The sequence below is a fragment of the Vespula vulgaris genome, chromosome 23 (genome assembly GCF_905475345.1).
Source record: "Vespula vulgaris chromosome 23, iyVesVulg1.1, whole genome shotgun sequence".
Lineage (NCBI taxonomy): Eukaryota > Metazoa > Arthropoda > Insecta > Hymenoptera > Vespidae > Vespula > Vespula vulgaris.
The window spans coordinates 1,475,348-1,497,463 of NC_066608.1; the positions used below are offsets into that span (position 1 = coordinate 1,475,348).

At 37.0% G+C, this 22,116-nt stretch overlaps 1 protein-coding gene across 2 annotated transcripts in view; it reads left to right on the forward strand.

Moving 5' to 3' along the window:
* Nucleotides 1–22,116, forward strand: part of LOC127071889 (igLON family member 5-like) — a 169,146-nt gene that overhangs the window by 84,145 nt on the left and 62,885 nt on the right. The window contains exon 1 of one of the 2 annotated variants that reach the window (XM_051011691.1): nucleotides 20,143–21,877. The exons of the other annotated variant lie outside the window; for it this stretch is intronic. The gene's annotated coding sequence lies outside the window, so the exon portion shown is untranslated. Of the gene's footprint in view, nucleotides 1–20,142; nucleotides 21,878–22,116 lie in introns of those variants that run through there. 2 annotated transcript variants of the gene reach the window in all.

The window sequence follows — 22,116 nt, forward strand, 5'->3', positions numbered from 1 at the left end:
TGCAATTGATACTTACATACATACATGCATATCTGCGTGTGCTTTTTTAATAGACGGAACGATATTAAAAAGTATTTCAAACGTTAAATGGGCTACTTATATAGCGAGATCTGACTCCTGAGATTTAAAAAGAAAAAAAAAAAAGAAAGAAAGAAAGAAAAAAAACCAACAACAAAAGATAACAGAAACGAAAAGAGAAATCCTTTAGGAAGTAAGTAACTTTGGATAATTAAAAATGTCTGAATCTAAAATAATGTCTAGGGTGGTACGTTCTTTCGTTCCTTTATTTTTCCTTGCAAGAGAGCTGCTCTGCTTTCGATGTTAAATAATAGAAAGAGCCAAATCTACGGTCCAGCGCGTGCGGAGGGTGAGTCGTTGCATAAATATTGAAGACGAGGATGACGTCGTCGCCGACGCCGACGCCGACGCCGACGACGCCGACGACGACGACGACGACGAAGCGACTCGGGAGATGCTATCTGCTAAGATTACACGAGACCGTCACCATTGCTACTACTCTCCGTCACGGGGGTAAAGTTACGAAAAGAAGAGAAGTGCGAAAGAAAAGGCGAGACATCCTCCAAATTACTCGTCGCATTGGTAACGCGAAGGGAGAACTTACGAGTGTCCCTTTGGCGTGTTTCCTCGAAAGCCTCGTCCAAGCCCTCTTCATCCCCTTTTTTGCTTCTTTTTTTTCTTCTTCTTCTTTTCGTTCCTTTTTTTTTCTCTCTCTCTTTCTGTTTTTTTTAAGCTTGTCTTCTTCGTTGTCAGCGTTGTGGTAGTAGTGTCATTACCACCACCACCACTACTACCACCACCATTATCGGTATTACCAATACAACCAGTAACACAGCAGCCCCTTTTGATGGTTGAGCTGGTGGTATGCGAAAGAATTCGTTCCATGATTTTATCCTTCCCTGAATTTTAATTATTGTCATCTCTTACGGTTAGGTACATAGATATAGGTAGATAGTAGATACTATACTTTTTTGCGTCCCTTTTTATACTCTTCGACGTACCTTTCTTCGTCTTTCCCTTTTTCTTCATCGTTACCATTAATTCTCATCCTTCCTGATTAATTGGACTTTCAGAACGATCAGCGATAGAACCAAACTCAACCATAGAGGCTCGACTATATTCGCCCATATATCCTTTCTCTCCTTTCCCCAACTTCATTTATCTTTTTCCTTCGAATATATCCCCTTCGCGGTATCGACTTATTGAAATTATCGATATTTAAGTCGATACAAATTTCTTGTTGCTTAATGCAGACCGATCGACCGACCGATTTCGTGTTGCATTACGTGAACCGTGTTGAATCGATTGTTTATGCGAATGGACGTGCAAATCCAGGAAATCCTGACACATCTGCTAGGCTCCGTTGGTCGCTAAGATCCGATTATTCCAAGATCCCTCAGGGAACACAGCATCCTCAAATGGAATCCACTGGTAGCTCAGGCAATGTACATTTGATTCCGCAACCTTTAATTCTTCTCTAGAACAAATTGATTAAAAATATATAATATATATATATCTATTAACAATCTCCAATTTCTACGATATTCATTCAAGTGGACTAACAATTCAAGACTAATGTAATATAAAAACAATCCTCTATCACAAATAATTATGATCGATTAATAATTTTTCAAAAAAAGATTTACTTTAGGTATAAAAAAAAAGAACTAAAAAATTATGCAATTCGTTTCTAACATGAACGAATAGAAATTTCTTCTCTCACTTTCACAGTGTAACTGTGCAATCTAACGCAAATAGATGGTAGAGGTATTAATGTATTAATACCAAGCGGATTAGACATTGACATAACAAGGATAATTATCTATCTTCCTCTCTCTCTCTCTCTCTCTCTCTCTCTCTCTCTTTATCTCTATCTCTATCTTTATCTCTATCTCTCTCTCCCATATTTCTAGGAATATCCAGCAACAGCGTGTCGATAATTTTCAGCGATGCTTAGAATTTCAAACGTTAAATCCCTCATTTGATCGAATGAAACGTTATTCCGGAATTTCTCCTTCGAGATGACGCAGTTTTGAATGGCGAGCAATTAACGGCCGTTGGCTGCCCGTTAAATCGAGCTAATATGCCGGAGCACGATTCACGATTCACGATAATCTTACGTGCATGCTATTGCATACATCAAAGACCGCCATTCGCCCGTCTATGTTGCAGCGTGACATCGTCTTTACTCACCTGCGTATTCATATACGATATACGTCTATACCCATATACTAATATATATAGCTATGTATATATATGTGTATATATATATATACATACATAGGTATAAATGTATGTGTATTCGAACGGTTAGCTATATATATATTTAGATGTATAGAATGTCTTGCGTGTCACACGCAGATGCGTTTCAGTCTTTCCGTTAGAACCCACGAGCAACCAAACAATCGGCCATTCAATTGAAATACGTAATCATCGGAGACGTATCGATAATCGTATTTAACGTTGTATAATACATTAATTTTCTCGATCGGTTGGGGGAAAAAAAAGGAGGAAAAAAATGGAAAAAAAAAGAATAAAGAAAACGATCGAACGGTATGGCGATGGTTTGGTATAACATTACGAACGTAATAATAAATTTTCTTTTAATCTTCTTTAAAAGATAGGACGATTTGTTGGAAAAAAACAAGTTTGTGTTTTATTCCTTAAAATATGATTATTAATTAATTAACTGATCAATTACTTAATTAATTAATTAATTAGTTAGAGTCATGTCGTAATAATACGGTTATATAACGAAATACGTAACAGATGTTTCACAATCAAAGGAAATGTCTGTGTTTACTCGTATAGTCGTTTATATTGGCTTTGTCCTTTTTAACGAAAGTCTCATACAGACATCTGATATTAACATACTATCATATATTATATATTATATCCCGCAAAAATAATATTCTTTGTTTCACGATTCAAATATTCCTTTCTTCTTTGGGTTGCTTTGTTAAAAAACTACTTCAACGTATGTTCACATAAGAAAATTTTATAAATTGAATTATATATATATATATATATATATATATATATGTATGTATATGAAGTAAAAAATATGAAGTAAAAAAAGATATTCAAACGAGCGAGGTAAAAAACTCTCAGATAATTTTAAAAATCACATTTTGGCTCGAGCTAAGTGATTTAAGCCCGCCATGTATTTTTTTTGTTGATTAAGAAAAATATTGCATAGTTTTATGCATATATAATATCTACTTACGTATATACGAGAAAAAGAATGTGAGAAATGTCTGTAAGGAGGTGGTTAATTCAAGTCAATGGGATTAGGACGATTTAGATAACAAGGATGAACGAGAAGTCTCCGAACGAAGGAAGGAAACTCTTCTCTCAGAGAAGAGCAAATAAGAGAGTTAGAGATAGAAAGAGAAAGAGAGAGAGAGAGAGAGAGAGAGAGAGAACAAGAAAGAAAGAAAGAAAGAAAGAAAGAAAAGAAGAAAAAAAAAATGTCTCGAACGGTAAAAGCATTAATGCTTCCCACTCGCTACTCTAGAAGAAGTCTTACTCCTAAACCGAAGTTCTATCGAATTAACATATTAATCGCACTCGGCTAGAGCCAATTGGAAAACTTTTATTTTAGCCGAGCAACGATCTAGAAAAAAAGTTTTTCGCCACTCGTAACCACCCCCGTTCTGTTCGCGTTCTATTCCATTCGTCGAGCAATCGACTATGGGACCACTATTCGCATAGTTATCTCTCCCGCATGCCGTTCCATCGTCCACACGGTAACCCAAGAGAAACTTATTTATCCTGAGAGACCTTCTTTTACCCTCGGCAATCCTCACAAAATCCGCGGAATTACGGAGGATTTTACTCTCTCTCTCTCTTCCTTTCTCTTCCTCTCTATTTCTATCTCTCTTTTTCTTTCTTTCTATAAGCACGAATAAGAGGATAAAAATTCTTCACGGATCTACGTATGTTACTACTCTATCCCTCTTTCTTTCTTTTAATTCGACGCGATATGATGATTTCCTTTCTTCACATCATTACCCTTTTTAACGTAACGAAAGGTCGATAGAATTCCTTTTTTTTTTCTTTTTTTTTTTTTTTTTTTTTGAAATAAAATATGTTAAGATGACATGCATGTATGTCGGGATACGTTAAAAAATATCAATTATAACGTGATTATATTATATTATATGGTATAATATTATAAGAGTAATATAATATATATGTATAAGTAGATTAATAAATATATAAAATATAGTACCACTATCATAATATATTTTATACGTATTTACATATATAAAACAATATTATAAGTATACCAGATATAAATAGATATAAAATAAACTCTATAATATAAACGAAGAAATTCTTATATCATAAACGAGATATACTACTGTTCCCCTGTCTCTCATTTTTCTTTTTTGTTTTTATTTGTGAAGGATAATCTCTCTCCCTCTCTTTCTCCCCTTTTATCGCTCTATCTCTATCCCTCTTTCTCTCTCTCCCTCTCTTTCTCTCACGGTCTTAATTCAGCAAAACCACGAATGGACGTATTGTGGCGTAAACAGTTTGAGCTCGGCTTATGATAATGTAAGCTCGGTCCTTTAGCTCCTGGGAACTTTCTTGATCCTGCTCGCGTTCAACTAAAGAGCTTTAGATCAACGCTCTTGTCATGTCTAGGATAGGACTAACCCATGTGAGAAGATATCGAACCAATCACCGGTCGCTTCTATCGGAAAAGCAAATTGTTAGGGAGCGTTAGCGCGTTAACCGATATCGTAGCTAATTGCACCACGTAATTGCATTTGGAAAGGATGGAACGATCGGTAAAATCTCCTTCTGGCGTTTATCATAACACTTTCGAGTTTTAATTTAATCTGTAGTAAAATCTGATTCCTTTTGCTGATTTCCTTTGATTCCAATGATCAATGATAATTCTCGAACAGTATGTGTTAGACATAGGTATGTATATATACATATTCAATAATTAGAATGCTCAACGATAAAACGATATGTCGATAAAAGAGATTTAAATGACTATTCTCCTTTACAATGTCAAATCTTTACGATTGGAAGAATATTACTGAGCGTTTGACGTTCCAATAAAAAAAAAAACTTTTTGTCGAGTAAAAAAATTAATCAAATAATTTTCATAAGGTTACTTAATTCTTTTTAATATATATATTTATCTTTTCACAACGAATCTTATGGATGAAAACAAATATTGTAAATTAAAAAAATATGAAAGAAAAAATAGAAACTGCGATTGGCATTGATAAGGGTAAACTAGGATAACGAACGATGCGTTTGGTATTTCCTAGAGCTTGCAGAGATTAAAGACTAGAGTATTTGCGTGGTATATCGATCGACACTTTCAATTAGCGGTTACTTCGATACCGTTCATTCTAAAGATTAAAGTCAACTATCTCTCTCACTCTCTCTCTCTCTCTCTCTCTCTCTCGGTGTCTATATCTTTTTCACGCTTCAAATATCCCGAAGTTTAAAATACCTCAAGTTCATTTATAAAAAGAATTTTACAGGTTACTCAACATACACATTTAACGCAACTGAACAAGCAAGTACCGAGGGAGAGGTTAGCATGTTCGAAATAAGTGACTGTGCTAACGCTAATGCTTTCGCCTACCGTACGGAAATGTCATTTCCCGCGCGGAGAAACGCTCTTTTTAACGTCGTTTAAACGTTCCCTCTACCCTCATACGATCGTGGTTCTCGCGACTAAGTAGCAGTTGTGATCGTCTTGCTAAAGAGAGACAGAAATAGAGAGACTGAGTCAGAGTGACAGAGACAGAGAAACAGAGACAGAGGGACAGAGACAGAGAGAGAAGAGGCGGATGTCGGATAATGAGGACGAGAGAGAGAGAGAGAGAGAGAGAGAGAGAGAGAGAAGGAAGTCTGGCGTTTGAGACACGTACAGAAGCGGGAAAGAGAGAGAGAGAGAGAGACAGAGACAGAGATAGAGCTAGCTGGCTAACTAGATAGATAGTGAAAGAGAGAGAGAGAGAGAGAGAGAGAGAGAGAGAGAGAGAGAGAGAGAGAGAGAGAGAGAGAGAGAGAGAGAGAGAGTGTAAAAAGCGTTTCCCTGGAAAATCGCTTTGCCAGTAAATGGGCCGATGACGGTCGGTTACTAAGCCGGGAATTAGCCGTCTAAATTCTCCGTATATTGGAGGGCTACTCTGGCCACGTAGAGAACCGGTAACGACGTCCTTATTAATTACTCGCGCGAGCACACGAACCGCCTCTGGCTGACTGCGACCCCGAGGGCTTGATTAAATCGGCTCTTGTAAACCGCCGCGTTGCGGTTGGCTACGCCGAAAATCTGTTTTACATACTATGGGTAGAGGTATAGGTACGCGTACGCGGTGCATCGAGTAAATGCGTAGGCAAATGTACTCTCATCTGCCTACTGACTCCGCGACTCCCACATTTACTCTCTCATCCCCTACTCTTTCTGCTCTATATATATATACATATATATATATATATGTATATGCTGCATACTATATACTATATGTCTATATCCATAGTTCGCACTTTATGTTTAATAGAAGGGACTTTGACACGATGCCAAAGATCATTCCGTTTTCGACGAATTCCTGTGGATGGCTTTGGAAACTGACTGTGATAGAAGGACAGAGAGATAGAGAAAGAGACAGAGAGAGAGAGAGAGAGAGAGAGAGAGAGAGAGAGAAAAGGAGAGAAAGAGAATGGTATATGTTAACAGTTATTTCACTAATGGAGAGAGAAAGAGAAAGAAAAAAAGAGAGAATGCTATATGTTAACATTTTTTACGAACAAGAATAAAATGTCTTCAATATTTGTTTGTATGTGTCTATGAGGGAATACGTAAAAAAATACCAATCCAATGTATCATTAAGGTTTTTAATAAGACTTTTTCTCTTTTTTATTCTTTTAATTTTCTTTTGCTTTTTTTTTCTTTTTTTTTTTACCTTTCCTTTATTCCGTTTATCGTTGTTGCTTTGCCTGTTGAACGTAGTTTTGAATAGAGATTTGGAAAAGTTAAATGGTGCGGATAGTATCTTTGTTGACGATCGTTCGTTATTTTATTGAGAAATAATTTATTGCTTTTCTGGTTGTCTTCGCTTCCTGGTGTATGCACGATAAGGGACAAAAATTATTCAAATCCCGAATGGATTTTGTTTTCCCTCTCTTTCTGTTTCTGGCAGCGTGTTGGAGAGAGCCTCGTTGCTTCCTATTACGTTGCAAAACTGATATTCCCATCCTCTCGATCGTTTACTTCGCTGTGTGCGCACAACCTTTATTAGGCATGCTAATCGTGGACACGAACAAATCGCCGCAACGATCGTAAAAGCCTCTCCTTCTCTCTCTCTCTCTCTTTCTATTTCCCAATCCTCTTTTACTTTGTCTATTTTGTAATCGAGGAACAGTAATTTATATCGAAGAGTAATTTACATCCTATCGTTCTCTATTGCTATCGATGATTCTATTTTCACACACGATTTCAAATATTTTATAATTACGAGTATATTCGTCGATTGAAGATTTTCCAAAGAAAAATAATTCTTAAGACGTTATCACGATTAAGAAACATTCACGAATGTGTGATCAGGATAAAGGAATAACGTCGAATCGTTGCAATAGTCTAACAGCTGTTACTTTAAAAATAATTATAACGTCGAGATAATAATATCAAAATCAAAATTGAACACTTTATCGTAGATTTATAACCTCGATATAACACAATTAAATCAATATCCAAATTAAAACAATATTCTTTCGGATATGTTCCTGTTCTTGATGTAAAGATATGTTATGAAACTATAGTTATTATTAACCTACAAAATCGGGATGGGGAACGACGTCAGGTGGTCGCGAAGTTTAATCGGCCTTCGGCCAAATTCCTCGCGAAACAGGATTCCTTGCGAGTAACTCATCCTTTCCTCTAGATTCCTTCTAGATTTCAAGTTTCAGGACGCAGCTTCTAAAGCTTTGTATGTCACAGCTTTCTCTCTCTCTCTCTCTCTCTTTTTCTCACTCTCTTCCTTTCCCTTCTCTCTCTCTCTTTCCCTTTCTCTCTCTCTCTCTCTCGTACCTAGTGAAAGCCATTTTCACGAACGCTGAACTCGTAAATCCATTCGAGTCGTTCTTTCGCCCCTCACCCTCGTCCCCACCATCTCTCCTCCATCCCTAACCCCTACCTTCCTCAAACCCACACCCTTCACTTATGTGCCCTCGACGTATGGCCAAGAGAATTCCTTGCAAATTCCTTGCCAAGCTTTTGCCTAAGATTTTGCTCGCGTACCAGTCAATTTTACGCCAGTGAAAGAGAAGATTTACCATCTTATCTCATATTATGTCATTCATATAGAAAAGAAATATGTATGATTTATGTATCTGAGAAATCTTTATATACCCGCGTATATGCGTATTGATTCTTGTTGCAAGAAAAAAGAAGGATTTTTAATTAATTGATCGTCTTGATTAAAGATCGATATTAATTTGAATAATTTATCTTCTAATATATTTTAATATAGCGATCTTGAAGAAGAAGAGTTATGGGTGTGAGAAAAAAAATTATCAAGAATAGTTATTGTTATATCACAGAGATATATTGCTGAGAAATTCTAATAAAAGAAAAAAAATCACTTTAGATATATTTAATAATGATCTTGTAAAAAGAATTATCGATGTAAGAAATATCGAGGCATCTATGATAAGATCCCGTATCATGAGATTTTTATATTCTATTGATATATAAATCTATTAAAGATCAAAAATCAGCTTGGTTTATACAATAACCCCCTCTCGCTTCCACTCACTATAGATATATCAGCTTTTTAGAAGATAAGAAGGAAGAAGAAATCCGTGTCTTTGGTGGTGCCCTCGACAATATGTCGGGAAAGTAGCTTTTCTTAGGGATCATCCAGCAGAAGTCCTTGAGAAAAGAGCTAGCTGGCCCTTTTACTCCATAGGGCAAATATCGCAGAAAGCAGAGTTCTTCTATTGTTGTTGCCATTGCTATTCTTGTTGCTGTTGTTGTTGTTGCTATTGCTATTGTTGCTGTTGCTGTTGCTGTTGCTGTTGCTGCTGTCGTCACTTTCTTTTCTTTATAAGCATGCCTTTCTTTTCTCTCGGTGTACCAGATTTTTTTCAAAGACCAAATGCCATTCAACTTTGACGAAACGTATCAAGTCGGAGAATACTCCGTGGACATTGTTTGACGTTTCATTATTTTATATGTATATATGTGAACGCGTGTGTGTATGTTTGTGTTTGTGCGTGTAAAAGATCGATCGACGTGGCACTCCTTCGTGGAAAATATTCGTTTATTCTCTAACCGGAAGTTCGAGAACACGATACAGATGCATTATATTTGCCGAGTACTCAAACGGATTAGAACGTTTTTTTTATCGTCGAGAATGAAAAAGGAGTTTGCTTATAAAAAGGGTACCATCTTTCTTTTTCCGGTTTAACGATTTACGAGATCCAAAATGACGTGTCGTTTACCCTCCTTCCCCTCTTCGTCTCCGCGTCCCTCGTCATACGGATGATACGCGAAAAAATAAGAAAAGAAAAATAAAAATATGAATATATATATCGGAATAAGCATTTCGAAGTTTAAAGCTATGCTTCGAGTGAAGGCTGAAGGCTGAAGGCTGGAACATGCTACTTTTTCTAAGTACGACTTTTCCATTTCGGGCCCCGCTTCACGTTGAAAACATGAAACGTTCGTCTCGAATCGCACCAACTTTCCACGTTTTTACTCTTGCTTAAGAATAGATTTTCTTCTCTTTTCTTTTATTCCTTCTTCCTTTTCTGCATTTCTTCTTCGGCACGATCGTTGCTACACTTCTCATCGAATCATTTACAAATGAAAAGTAGGACGCAAAAAAATTTGAGAAAAAGAGAAAAAAATAAACGTGCATTTGAATTGAACGAGTAAAAAAAAAAAGAAATAATAAAGTACAAAAAATAACAACGATCAAAAAAAAGAAACATCGTCAAATAGCCTCGAAATTATTTCGACCGGTGTTTCTTCATTGACGACGAAATTCGATGTAATCGAAGATCGTTCGAAATATTTTTTTTGTTCCCTCTTTTAACGTACTCACCAGCGTAGTTCTCGGAAACATTATTAAAATCTTTTTTGGTCGAAAATAGCGGGATAAAAAAAGGAGAGAGGAAATAATAGAAAAAAAGAAGAAAAGAAAAGAGAGAGAAAAAAAAATCGAGCCACTAATTTTTACATAGTCGATTATCGTTCTTGTTTATCCTTTTAAAAATAAAAGCCTTCCCCTAGTAACCTTTTGACAAAACCGAAAATTACCACGGTTCGGTGAACAACTCGGTTTTCTTTTTTTCTTTCTCTTTCTTTTCTTTCTTTCTTTCCTTCTTTTTTTCTCCTTCTTCTTCTTCTTCTACTTCTTTCCGGACGAAGCCGCTAATAAATTCGTATTTACGGTATCTGACTTGTCAGGAGGCCCGGTTATTTTTGTTTCCAGGCCGCTGTGAATCTTCCCGACGATATCCTCTTTTCCCGTTCATCCCCTCGACGTCCTTTACCGACGGCATAAATATCCCGAGGGTTGAGTGGTGGGTGTAGTAGGTGGATAAGGTGGGGATGAAGGGTTGGGGAGACAGGGGTGCGAGGTCATCGGGTATGGAACCTTGGTTGGATCCCTTTTCGTCCCTTTCTCCTTCCATTACCGTCTCTTGGGATTCGTGGATTAAGTAGGTATAGCTAATCACATCTTTAAATTAGAAAATACGTATCTCTTTTTTCCTCTGGGCCAAGATTTATTTACTTTTTTCTTTTTTCTCTCTTCTTTCTCCTTTGACGTAAACGTTTAACTAACCGGCGTAAGTTAAGATATATCTGAGGCTTTTCTTTTCTCTCCGTCTCTCTCTTTCTTTTTCGTCTTATTTTTTCTACACGTTTGAAAATCGAATACCTTCTTCTTTTAAAGACTAAATCACATACGGATAGAGAAACAGAAAGAGAGAGAAAGAGAGACAGAAGAGAGAGAAAATCTATGAATAGGCAATCGAGGAAAATCCAAGAACGTAACTTTTCCTCCGATTTCGTACGGGAAAGTCGCTCGAAGGACAGGACGCAACCTACTTCAACTGGAAGTCACGATACGATGCTGAGAGACTTTCCGTTCTACCCCTTGGGCGCGTCTTGGGAAATCGATCGAAACTAAGGAGACAAAATTTGTCAGCCGTAGGAGCTCTTTCGCCCTGAATATCGAGTTTCGGTGGTGGGGATCTGCGCCGCGTCGGCTCTTGGGCAGGTACGTCTTCGAAAAAAAAAGAAAGAAAAAATGGAAGAAAAACCAAAGCAAAAATAAAAAAAGGAAAACAAAAATTAAACTACATTTCTCTCTTCTTCTTTAAAACTTTGACTTGCACGCCATAACGAGTCCCTTGTTGTTAACGATAAGTCCGCAAAAGGAAGGAAGGTTAGAGAGAAGATGTGCTCGAGTAAATTCAACGCCTGTGTACTTACCTCATGGACCCTGGAAGGTTAATGCTACGGAAGCAATATGGCCGTTCTCTAAACTCTACTACTACGGTGAACACTAATGTTCGGAAACAAAAGACACTACGAACGTATATAACGTACAGATAGAGGGAGGGAGAAAGAGAGGACTGGCTTTTCGAAAGTACTATGGTTTAACCCGAAATGGAATATAATTATATAATCAAGAGAGTGTCTGGTTAAAAGATATAATGAATATGAACGAGGAAAAAAGATTTAATCCTTAAGGGATAATCACATCGATAAAATTTCAAGCACAAAAAAGATAAGAGTTTTAACGAAATGTATGAAAAGTTTAATCAATTTATTTCTCCTAATCGGTGCATTGTTACTTTTAATTATTGTGAAAGTTAATTTCCATAATTTTAATTTAATACAGGATATCCTCGTATAATACGGGTTCATGTAACTCGACGATAAAATTGTTATTTATATTCTTATGACACGATATACACGTGTCCCACCTAACTTGAGGTTTTATATATATATATACATATACATATATCGGTATTTGCTGAATGTTACTGAAGTTAAACAATTGGATCAAAAAGTTCAAAATATAATTTATAATAAAAAAAAATAAATACGTAACTTTTTGCTGCTCAACTTTGTAACATAATTTTTGTCACGCGATATTTACTTTTTCCAGCCAATAAACATAAGTTTTTCAAGTGCACACGTACAACATTTTTTTTTTTCCAATTCCATACGATAGATAGTTTTTAAGGATCGAATGATGAAACGATGAATCGAGATTACGTATTTACGATTTCATTAATTTCAGAGTTGTTACACTTGTAGATTCTCGAAACTTGGAAAGAAAAAAAGAAGAGGAGGAAGAAGAAAATAGACAGACAGACAGACAGAGAGAGAGAGAGAGAGAGAGAGAGAGACAGAGATGATGACGAGTTATAAGACAACCTCAAAGTGATCAAAGATGAGGGTAAGCGCGAACGTACGATAGACGTGTTTACGTCGTTCAGCCTGCGGCCTCTTGCGGTAAACTTAGACGCGTAGAAGGAGGAAGTGCGAGAAGAGAAGGTAGGCCCCACAAAAGCACTTCTCCCTAAGGGTTGTGTAATACGGGGGACTAATCGAGCAACAATCGTCGTCGTCGTCTTCGTCGTCGTCTTCGTCTTCGTCGTCGTCGTCGTTGTCGCCGTCGTTACCGTCGTCATCATCGTCGTCTTCTCACTGCAATTGTAATTTCGAGTTTCAAGGAAAGGTCGCGAAGGGTTGCTTGTAACCTTCCACCCCCCACCCACTTCTTTCACTCGTCCTATCCCTTCCTTCTCCCCACTCCTATAGCAGACGTCTCGCATTAAGTCGACAAGATGATACGAACGGGAGATGCTAACGGTTAACGTAATTCGCTAGAATTCGTCGAAATTCCTCTAGCGTACTACTATCTAACGAACGAATTTCTTCCTTGTTTCAACAGAACGAATTGTGATTAGCCAGAACACTCTTGACGCATATCAACGTAGTTCTATTTTCTTCGTTCATCGTAAGAAATTTTCAAGGATTTCTTTCCCTCTTTGTTTCTCTCTCGCTCTCTTTCTCTCTCTCTCTCTCTCTCTCTCTCTCTCTCTGGTCTGTTCAATAATCGCGACGAATCATCCCTTCTATGCATTGAATTCGATGATTAAATCCTATGGTATATATATGTATATGTATATATATATATATATGCATGTACGTATGCGTGAGTTATATACGCGATTTGGGATGTAATTAAACGTGCCAGTCCTGTTTCCTGCTTAGACGCATTTCTCAGATTCAATTCCCTACGTTCTTCGACAGTAATATCCAGAATTCTTTCAATTTTTTAACAAGTAGTTGTTGTCAATCTATATACTTAAACGATATATATATATATATATATATATATATATATTAAAAATTTTATGAAATACTTGTTATATTCGACAGGAAAAGTTCTTCGCCAATTCTGTTTTTTGCTGAGATGCATTTCTCACGGATGCAATTTTCTACGTTCTTCGATAATACTCATCTGAATTTTATTTCATTATTAAAACTTGAAAAGTTATTATCAAGCGATATACTCGAACGATGTTTATAATTTTCTGTTTACTGATAGTACGCATTTCTCAGATGCAATCTTATATATTCTTGAATAATAAACACTACAGTGAATTTTTTTTTGTCATCTTTAAAACTTCAAAATTTCTTATCAATCAATAGATATACTTAACGCGAATCTTAATTCGTAATTCGAGCTGTAATTTTTTACGTTTTTTAATATTAAAAGAACGTTGAAATTCCTATTAATTTTAGAATAGTGGAAAGTTATTATTAATCAATATAGTATACCGATGTCAGAGATAGTTAATAGTTAAATGTTAACGCGTTGACCATCACCGATAAGAGTTTTCCGGTAAAATCGTTTTACGAGTCGCTCTGTAAAGCTCGCAAATGCCAGATATCCAACCGTTTGGAGTTAACAGTGAAAGCCCTCTGTTACGCATCGACCCGTAATAACAGCAGCTCGCTCGACATTTCACTCGGCCACAGTTTATAGGGCTGACCGCTCTATGCCACTTTGTTAATGTCTCTCTAGCCTTTTCTCTATCTCGACGGTTGCTTTGTGGTATATATCTCTCTTTTGTGTTGGAAGTATTCGTTAAAATTTCATACAATACGATTCTACATAGAATATGGTAAACGTTATATATATATATATATATAATATATTTATATATACATACATACCTACACAGAAACACGTTAGTACATTTTCGTTCCTTACGCAATAACTCTTTGAAATAATAATAAACCCTTCTAGCAAGATAGAGATAGAATAGAAACAGAGGTAATAAGAGATAGAGGGTGGTAAAAGTAAGTAGGGGTAGGTAGTAGATATTCTTGGTTCGATCAAGTCCATGCTTTTTGATCGTAAATTCATCTGAACAGGTGTACAGTGAAATGAGACGAGGTGAGCCAGGATAGTGGGTGGTGGTTGGTTAAGGGAATAAGACGGGCGAGGGTGGGCATTGCCTTTAGTTTAAATTTCAACGAGATGTCGGAACGAATAATCGTAATGTTTGTTTGTGACGTACTCATACTTCGAGATATTCGTAATCCAAAGTATTTTCGACCGAAAGCTCAATGCTACCCGTTAAACTCTCGTGACCGACTAGAAATGACGTAATCGTAGTATATACTAAGAGTAATAATTCTCCTCTCCTCTACGGAAATTCGTACGTTTGGGCGCATAACTACGCGATGCATATTACATGGATAACGTAAAGTTTTCGGTTTAGCGAATTAGCGAGAGAACGCATTCAAACACGGGCTCTCTTGAAGTTTCCGATTTGTTAGATTGCTACATCGAAGAGAAAGAGAGAGAGAGAGAGAAAGACAGAAGTTCACGTGAGAATCGTACTCATCTAAACGAAACGATTTCATAATTAAATTCAATTTAAGAGCTGTCCTTCGCTCCTCTCTATATATCTACTTCGAAGAACATTTTCTAATCGTAAGTAAAGAAAGAAAGAAAGAAACGAAGGAAGGAAGGAAGGAAGGAAAAAAGAAAGAAAGAAAGAAAGAAAGAAAATCGCTTTCGCGTCTAGGTTGCCCTTTTACAATATCACAAAGCGATCCATCTTAGGGACTGCCCGTTCAACGGATCGTTGCATGACCGGTTTTCTCTCCGGTTTGAAAAGTAGGTCTCGCGTTTCCTTTCGTTCAACGTACTTGTGGTCGTTGTAAGGTGATTACGTTGTAACTATTAAAGCTCTATTATACGTTCAAGTAAAACGTTACGCTATAGCGTGGGATTCGTGGAACGGAGCTTTATTAATAACGAACGTTAAGTAAATTTTCACGAATAATGTTTCAAGCTTCGGTGGAAAAGTTTCGAGAGGGTGGAAAGAGAAAAAAAAAAGAAAAAAGAAACAAAAAAAAAGGAACAAACGACAAATATTTTCTTTTCTATTTTTATTTTTTGTGTTTTTTTTTTATTTTGCTTTCCTTTTTTTCCCTCTTTTTTTTTCTTCTTTTTTTTTTTTCCTCGTACGACCGTCCTCGCTGCGAACGGAACGACGTCGTGCCTTTAATCTTAAATCGAACAATATAGCATGTATTTATTATTTTCTTTTTTTTTTTTTTATAATACTTGCAACGTCAGTTTTATTACCTGTTAAAGAATATTTATCGCAAACTAGACCGAGATTTTCTAAAGGGTTTTTGCTGTCTATACCATACCATGGTAGGTAGGTCACAGTTAAACAAAATGAAAACGACGAAATCAATTTTAATGAATGGTCGGACGGCAACAATACACTCGTGCATTTCGAACATTTCTAAGCTGCTATGTATTCTACGTACGTGTATATCTATATTTAGGTCCTTTCATTTCTATATGCGAGATCTAGATGCGGGAGAGACCTGCCTTTTTTTCTTCTTCGATCTCAAAATATACGTCTAAAAATTTTATGTGTATATATATATGTGTGTGTGTATATATAGCGCTGTTCTTTTGATCGAAAGTCAACAGGAACATCCCGAAGAAAATCGCTGACACTAGCTCGTTCAATGTTATAATACAGGAAGGAAAGTTCGCGTTGTGAGTAGAAAAGCAAGGCGTTTGATCGTTAGTCACGTGTCACGGGACAAGACGGATTCAAATTAACCAGTTAATAGGAAAGTTCAAGGGAGCCGCGTTTCGAAATCGAAGGGAAGTGGTGCTACTGGTTATACGGGAGAGTTTAAGGGTCTTGAAATAGAAAGAGAAATAGAAAGGAGAACGAAAAGGAGAAAGAGAAGGAGAAAGAGAGAGAAATTTCGAAAGAAGAAACAAGGATGGAAAATTCGCTATTGCCGGAGTTTCGTCAGTTATACTAATGGCCAATTTAGTTTGCTTAACATTAAACGCGCAAGTTTGTTACCGTAGAAGAAAATCAGATGCATGACGAATACAATCGTCTCGTTACGTCTTTAGAATATTCGATTAGTTATTTCATCTAATTCTTATTATCAAGATTCTACTCTACATTTATTTTATTGCTCCTTTTCATCTACTTTTAATTAAGTCTAGTATATATGACGTAATTAATTTTTTCATATAACCCAAGAGAAATTGAAAAGCCAACTGGAAATATAAGAGAAGCGAAAAAGAACATCGAAAAAGAAACAAATATATTTTGATATATATTCATTCAAATATATTTCTTTCTCATTAGTAATACTAATATATTGCATACACTCAATGAAATGAATCTTTACTGACTAATAAATACAAGTTTCTTTTTTATACGACCTTCGTATTCATAAAAGTTTAATGTACACATTTGTCCAATCAATTACTTTAGTAAGATGCAATTACGTCTATATATCTGATTAAATTCGTTTCCGTGCTCTTTTTCCTCTTTCTTTTTTTATTTTGTTTACCTTCTGTATTTGTACTTTTGATTACCTACGATCTCGAGAAACCACAGCAGCCCTTTTGAGGATTGCTAATGATACCCTCTTCTCGTGATCCTTAGGATTTGGTAAACGAGCACGTTTACTCTCGTTAAGGATTGACATGAGGAGTAGTAGGTGATATCGATTCTCTTTATATCTCACACGGCTATATATCGATCGTAAACATCGATGAAAAACCCTTGGCTAAAGGGATGAAGAGAGAGAAAAGAAGGGATTCGACTAAGGGCCGTTTGGTAATGCGAAACGTTCACCTCCATAAAGAGTTTTCTTCCTTACGTTAGCAAAGGGCGAAGGAAAGGAAATTGAAAAGTTCTTCCGGCCGAGTGTCTTGCCTCCTTTCCATCTTGATTTTCCCTTCTCTTTTCTTCTCTCACCAACACCAACACCAACACCAACGCCAACACTAACACCACCATTACCACCGACCATCTCTTTTGAATCTTCGGTCGAAACTTTTCGACGTGAATCGGATCAATTATAGGGCAGCTCGCAACTCGAGTTAAGTTCACTTTTTTCTCTCACGTTTACTTTCTCTCTCTCTCTCTCTCTCTCTCTCTCTCTTTCTTTTTGTCTCTTCTTTTTTTCGTTCTTTTTTTCTCTTACTTTTTTTCTATTTCTTTTTCTTCTTTAATTTTTTTTTTTTTTTATTACTTACTTATTCCCCTTTCATTTATATTCTAAAGAATTATTTATCTCTTATCTCCTGATGGAGAATCTCTCAACGATAACTGGTCGAGTGATAATCGCGATAACGTCATCCTCGTCGAGCTCTGTCGATCTTCCGGAGGGACAAAGATTCATCCAAAGTGGTTATTAAAGCTTTCTCTCTCTCTCTCTCTCTTTCTCTCTCTGTCTTTTACTATTTTTTTTCTTTTCTTTCACTTCCTTCCCTCTTCAAAAGAAAGAAAGAAAAAAAAATTAGAAGAAGAAGAAAAGGGATTGAATACAATGGTCGGACAGGAGGATTTTGAATCTTTCGTTGGGGGTAAAGAATAAAAAAAAAATATAGGGAAAAACGAGAAGGAAAGGAAGAAAAAATGATGAAAGATTTTATGTAAAAAAAAAAGGGAAGAAAAAGGAAATGATATAAAAAAGTAAAGGAGTAAAAATAACAACTAAAAAAAAAAAGGAAGAGAGGATTTAACGAGCCGGCATTGTTGTGATTCCGAGATGAAAAATTGAAGTGTCTACTTGGTGAACCAACGAACAACGATGAGACGATTACGACTATGGAGGAAAGAAAAATACAGGGGAGCAAAAAAAGTAGCTGAAGAAGAAGAAGAAGAAGAAGAAGAATAAAAGAAAAAAAGGAAAAGAAAAAAGACGAATGTTCCCGCGGTTCTTCGCGAGAAGAAGCAAACGAGAGGCACACCTGTAGAAAGAATAAATCAATAGCCTCTTGATGAGGAACAAGAAAGAAAAAAGAAGAAAAGGAAAAGAAAAGGAGAAAAAAAGAAGAGAAAAGAAAACAAGTGCAAAGAAAAGGGAAAGAAAGAAAGAAAGAAAGAAAGAAAGACAGAAAGAGAATAAAAAAGAAGAAAAGAAAAAAAGGAAGAAAAAGAAGGGTGGCTATCGCAACCCTTGGCAACCCTTTCTACCCTTCTCTCTTCATTGTCCAATCGCTTATTCTCGCTTTTCGTGCTATGAATCGCGATTTTAACGAAGCTCCCTCGCTCAGGACGAAGAGAAGTGCGTCTTCGAATTAATCATTTTCTCTCTCTCTCTCTCTCTTCCTCTCTCTCCATGTCTATTTATCTCTCTCTCGCTTCTCTCTTTCTTATCGCTCTCTTCTTAATCTCAACGTCGGATACTTTCGAGTAGGGCATTCTCAAGCTCAACATGGTTTCGAGGATCGCGCCAACGCCGCAGCACCAGCCACAGCTTCACCACGTTCCATTAGCGCTTCCTAAGAATCTCCATCCCCCCTTCCACCTACCCTTCCACCTCCCATCCCATCCCATCTCTTTTTTCCCTCTTTCACTTCTTCATAAAACATGGATATTTATACATTATACATGTGTATGTGTATGTGTGGGTAAATATGTATGTATATGTGTGCGCATGTACATATATATGTATATATATATACATGCAGCTACAAAAAGAGACACATGTAAAGTTTCGTATTTATTAGAAAGTTTATATGATTTAGAACAAACGAGAGATGATCTCGCATAAGTTTCAACGTTGCTCCAATTTCCAGCCTGTTTGCTTCGGGGTTAGGTTGAAAATTCAAATCTACCTTTTCTCGCAAGATATTCCTACCATGCTCTTTCAACCCTCGTGAAATTTTCATTTTCCTCGCTTTTACCATCGAAAAACATTCTACATATTCAGGTACATGTATATCTATATGTGTATGTATAACCGGTTATGTAGTAGAATCGGTCAAAATAATTCGAACCCGTCGGCAAGTGTTTTTTTTGTTATCGTTAACAATAAACTCGTCCGAAACTGCTCGTTATCGCGTTGCAATTAATCATTATACCCCTTGAAGTTTCTCGTCCTGCTCGTATAGAAAAAGAGAAGAGAAAGGGAAAAAGAAGATGAAAAAGAAGGACGAAAACAGAAAGCTTTCCTTCTTTTATCTTATTTCACTTTTTTTGTTCTTTTTAGAAAGAGACCTTTAATAAGAAAGAAGATAAAATTCATCTAACGATTCCCCCAGTTACGTAGATCGCCAATAGCTAAATAAATCTTGGATTCGTCGTTCCGATCGAATCTAAGAGGAACAAAAAAAAGAAAAAGAAGAAAATTCGTGTGACAACGACGAGGACAACTCGTGAATAAGGGAATAAGGTAATAATGGAATAGGAACATAAGAGTATAAAGACGGAGAGATAGAGGGAGAGAGAGAAACATATAGGACAGATAAAAGACAGAGAGAGAGAGAAAAGAGAAAGGGAGGGTACTTACGATATGGAGAAAAAAGATGAAGTCACCGTGGAGTTTTTGGGGGCGGCACGCGTAGGATGGTAGAAGAGGAGAAAGAGGAGGAGAAGGAGAAGGAGAAGAAGGAGAAAGCAGAGCAGAGCAGAGAAGAGAAGAGAAGAGAAGGGAGAGAATGAGAGAAGGTTGGAAGTGGTGGAGAAGGAGGAGCAGGAGAGAGAGTTACCGTAGGGTTGGAAGAAGGGGCATGCGCGGCATCCGGGGGTGCAGGACGGCTCTCGGGGTTTAGTCGGTTTCCAACAACACGACGCGTCGCTCGCGCATAACCATCGCTCGCTCGTTTGCTCTCTCGCTCGTTCTCTCGCTCTGTTTCTCTTTCTCTTTCTTGTCTCGCTCTCTCTCTCTCTCTCTCTCTTCTCTCTTTCTCCGTTACGTACGTTTGTACGTTCCTACGTTTCTACGTTCGTTCTTCGTACGTTCGTACGCTTTTACTCGCTCGGCTAGCACCCGCGTATACATAGATACGCTCCCCTCCCACTACCCCTTTTCGAGACGCGTTCTTTGGCGGCTCGTTCGCGCGCATCCTCGCGGCAGCAAACAAAGAATTTTCAAAGGAAGCTAATTTGTTAAAGAGTGACGTCGCAAACCTGTTCGCACGTTCTTCTTTTACTTTTGTTTGTTTGTTTGTTTGTTTGTTCTTTCTTGCTTCCTTCCTTCCTTTCTTGTTTTTCCCTTGCCTCCTTTTTCCAGTTTTTCTTTTGTCTTCGTTTTTATCCTTCTTCCTTTCTTTTACCCTTTTTTCCTTCCCTCCCTTCTTCCCTCCTTCCTTCCTTCCTTCCTTCCTTCCTTCCTTCCTTCCTTCCTTCCTTCCTTCCTTTCTTTCGCTTCGAAAATAGCACTTTCTTTCCTTTCCTCTTCTCTTCCTTTTTTTTTTGTTTCTTTTTTCTTTCTTTTATTTTCGTGCGTACTTACGTACGCGGTGGTTGTCCCTGTTTCTTTCGATTTTGATTTTCCTTTTCTCCCTTTTTTGTCGTCGAAGATGGGAACAGTTTTTTAATCCTTTTTCCCTTTCTCTCCTTTTCGGTTTACCGTTTGACTTGTTCTTTTCTTTTATTTATTTATTTCCTTTTTTTTTAATTTCCCTTCGAAAAAACGAAAAGAGAAAAAAAGATTCGGACTCGAAGTCTTTCTCTACTTCAATGGGAGGAGCCGAGTATCCTGAAAATAGTCCTACTACCTTTGACCTCTTTTCGCGAGTGTGACGGATAGTAGTGAGCTACGAAAGAGTGATCTCTACTCGGGATAACGGGATGAGGATTCGCGCGATATCGTTAAGGACGAAGAAGGACGATCGATCGAGTGTTTCTTACGATCGTTGAATATTTTTTTCTCCCCTATCTGTCCATCTATCTCTCTCTATCTTTCTCCCGTCAATGGATATTATGGTGAACATTCGAGATCTATACGATCGATGGTGTTAGTGGTGAAAGTGATCGTTCGCTTAGAGGAAAAGAAGAAGAAGAGGAAAAAAGGAGAAAGTTAACTGTACGATAGACTAAAAGAAAAAGAAAGGAAAGGAAAAAAGAAAAGACCAAGTATAACTCTATTGTTGTTCCCAAAAGGGTTGTTGTTGCCAAGAAAAATAAAAACAAAAAAAATACGTTCGGTAAAGTGTCTAACTCTCTCTCTACGATTTTTCATGGATTTCAAAAATTATTTTTAATTTCGCCTTCAATCATTTCAACTATATTCCGAAGTTTCGTACCGCATTGTGTTATCGTCATTGCGGTGAACGGCGCGAAAAAGTGCGCGAATAACTTCGATCGAGGTTCGTTAAGTTAAACAGAACGGTGTAAGCTCATCCAGGACTTTAGGACCTTAAAAGGGAACAATTAAAATAATAAATCATTTCTCTCCAAGGATCTTCCGACTATATAGAAGTATATTCTACTGCTACGATCAAGAGGAAACAACCCGTGCCCGCTTATTTTTTCTCTCTTCTTTTTGGTAGGTACACGACCAACCGTGTGAGAATTCAATTTATGAATCGATGCTTCGTTAGCAGTAACGATACTTTCTATTTGTTCCACCGTCAAAATTTCTCTACTCCCGTATCTAACCGAGACAGATAGATATTGAATCGCTGAATTCTCGATGTATGTATGTATGTATGTATGTATGTATGTATATATGTACGTACGTACGTACGTATATATGTAGATATATATGCGTAAGCGTATACAAAT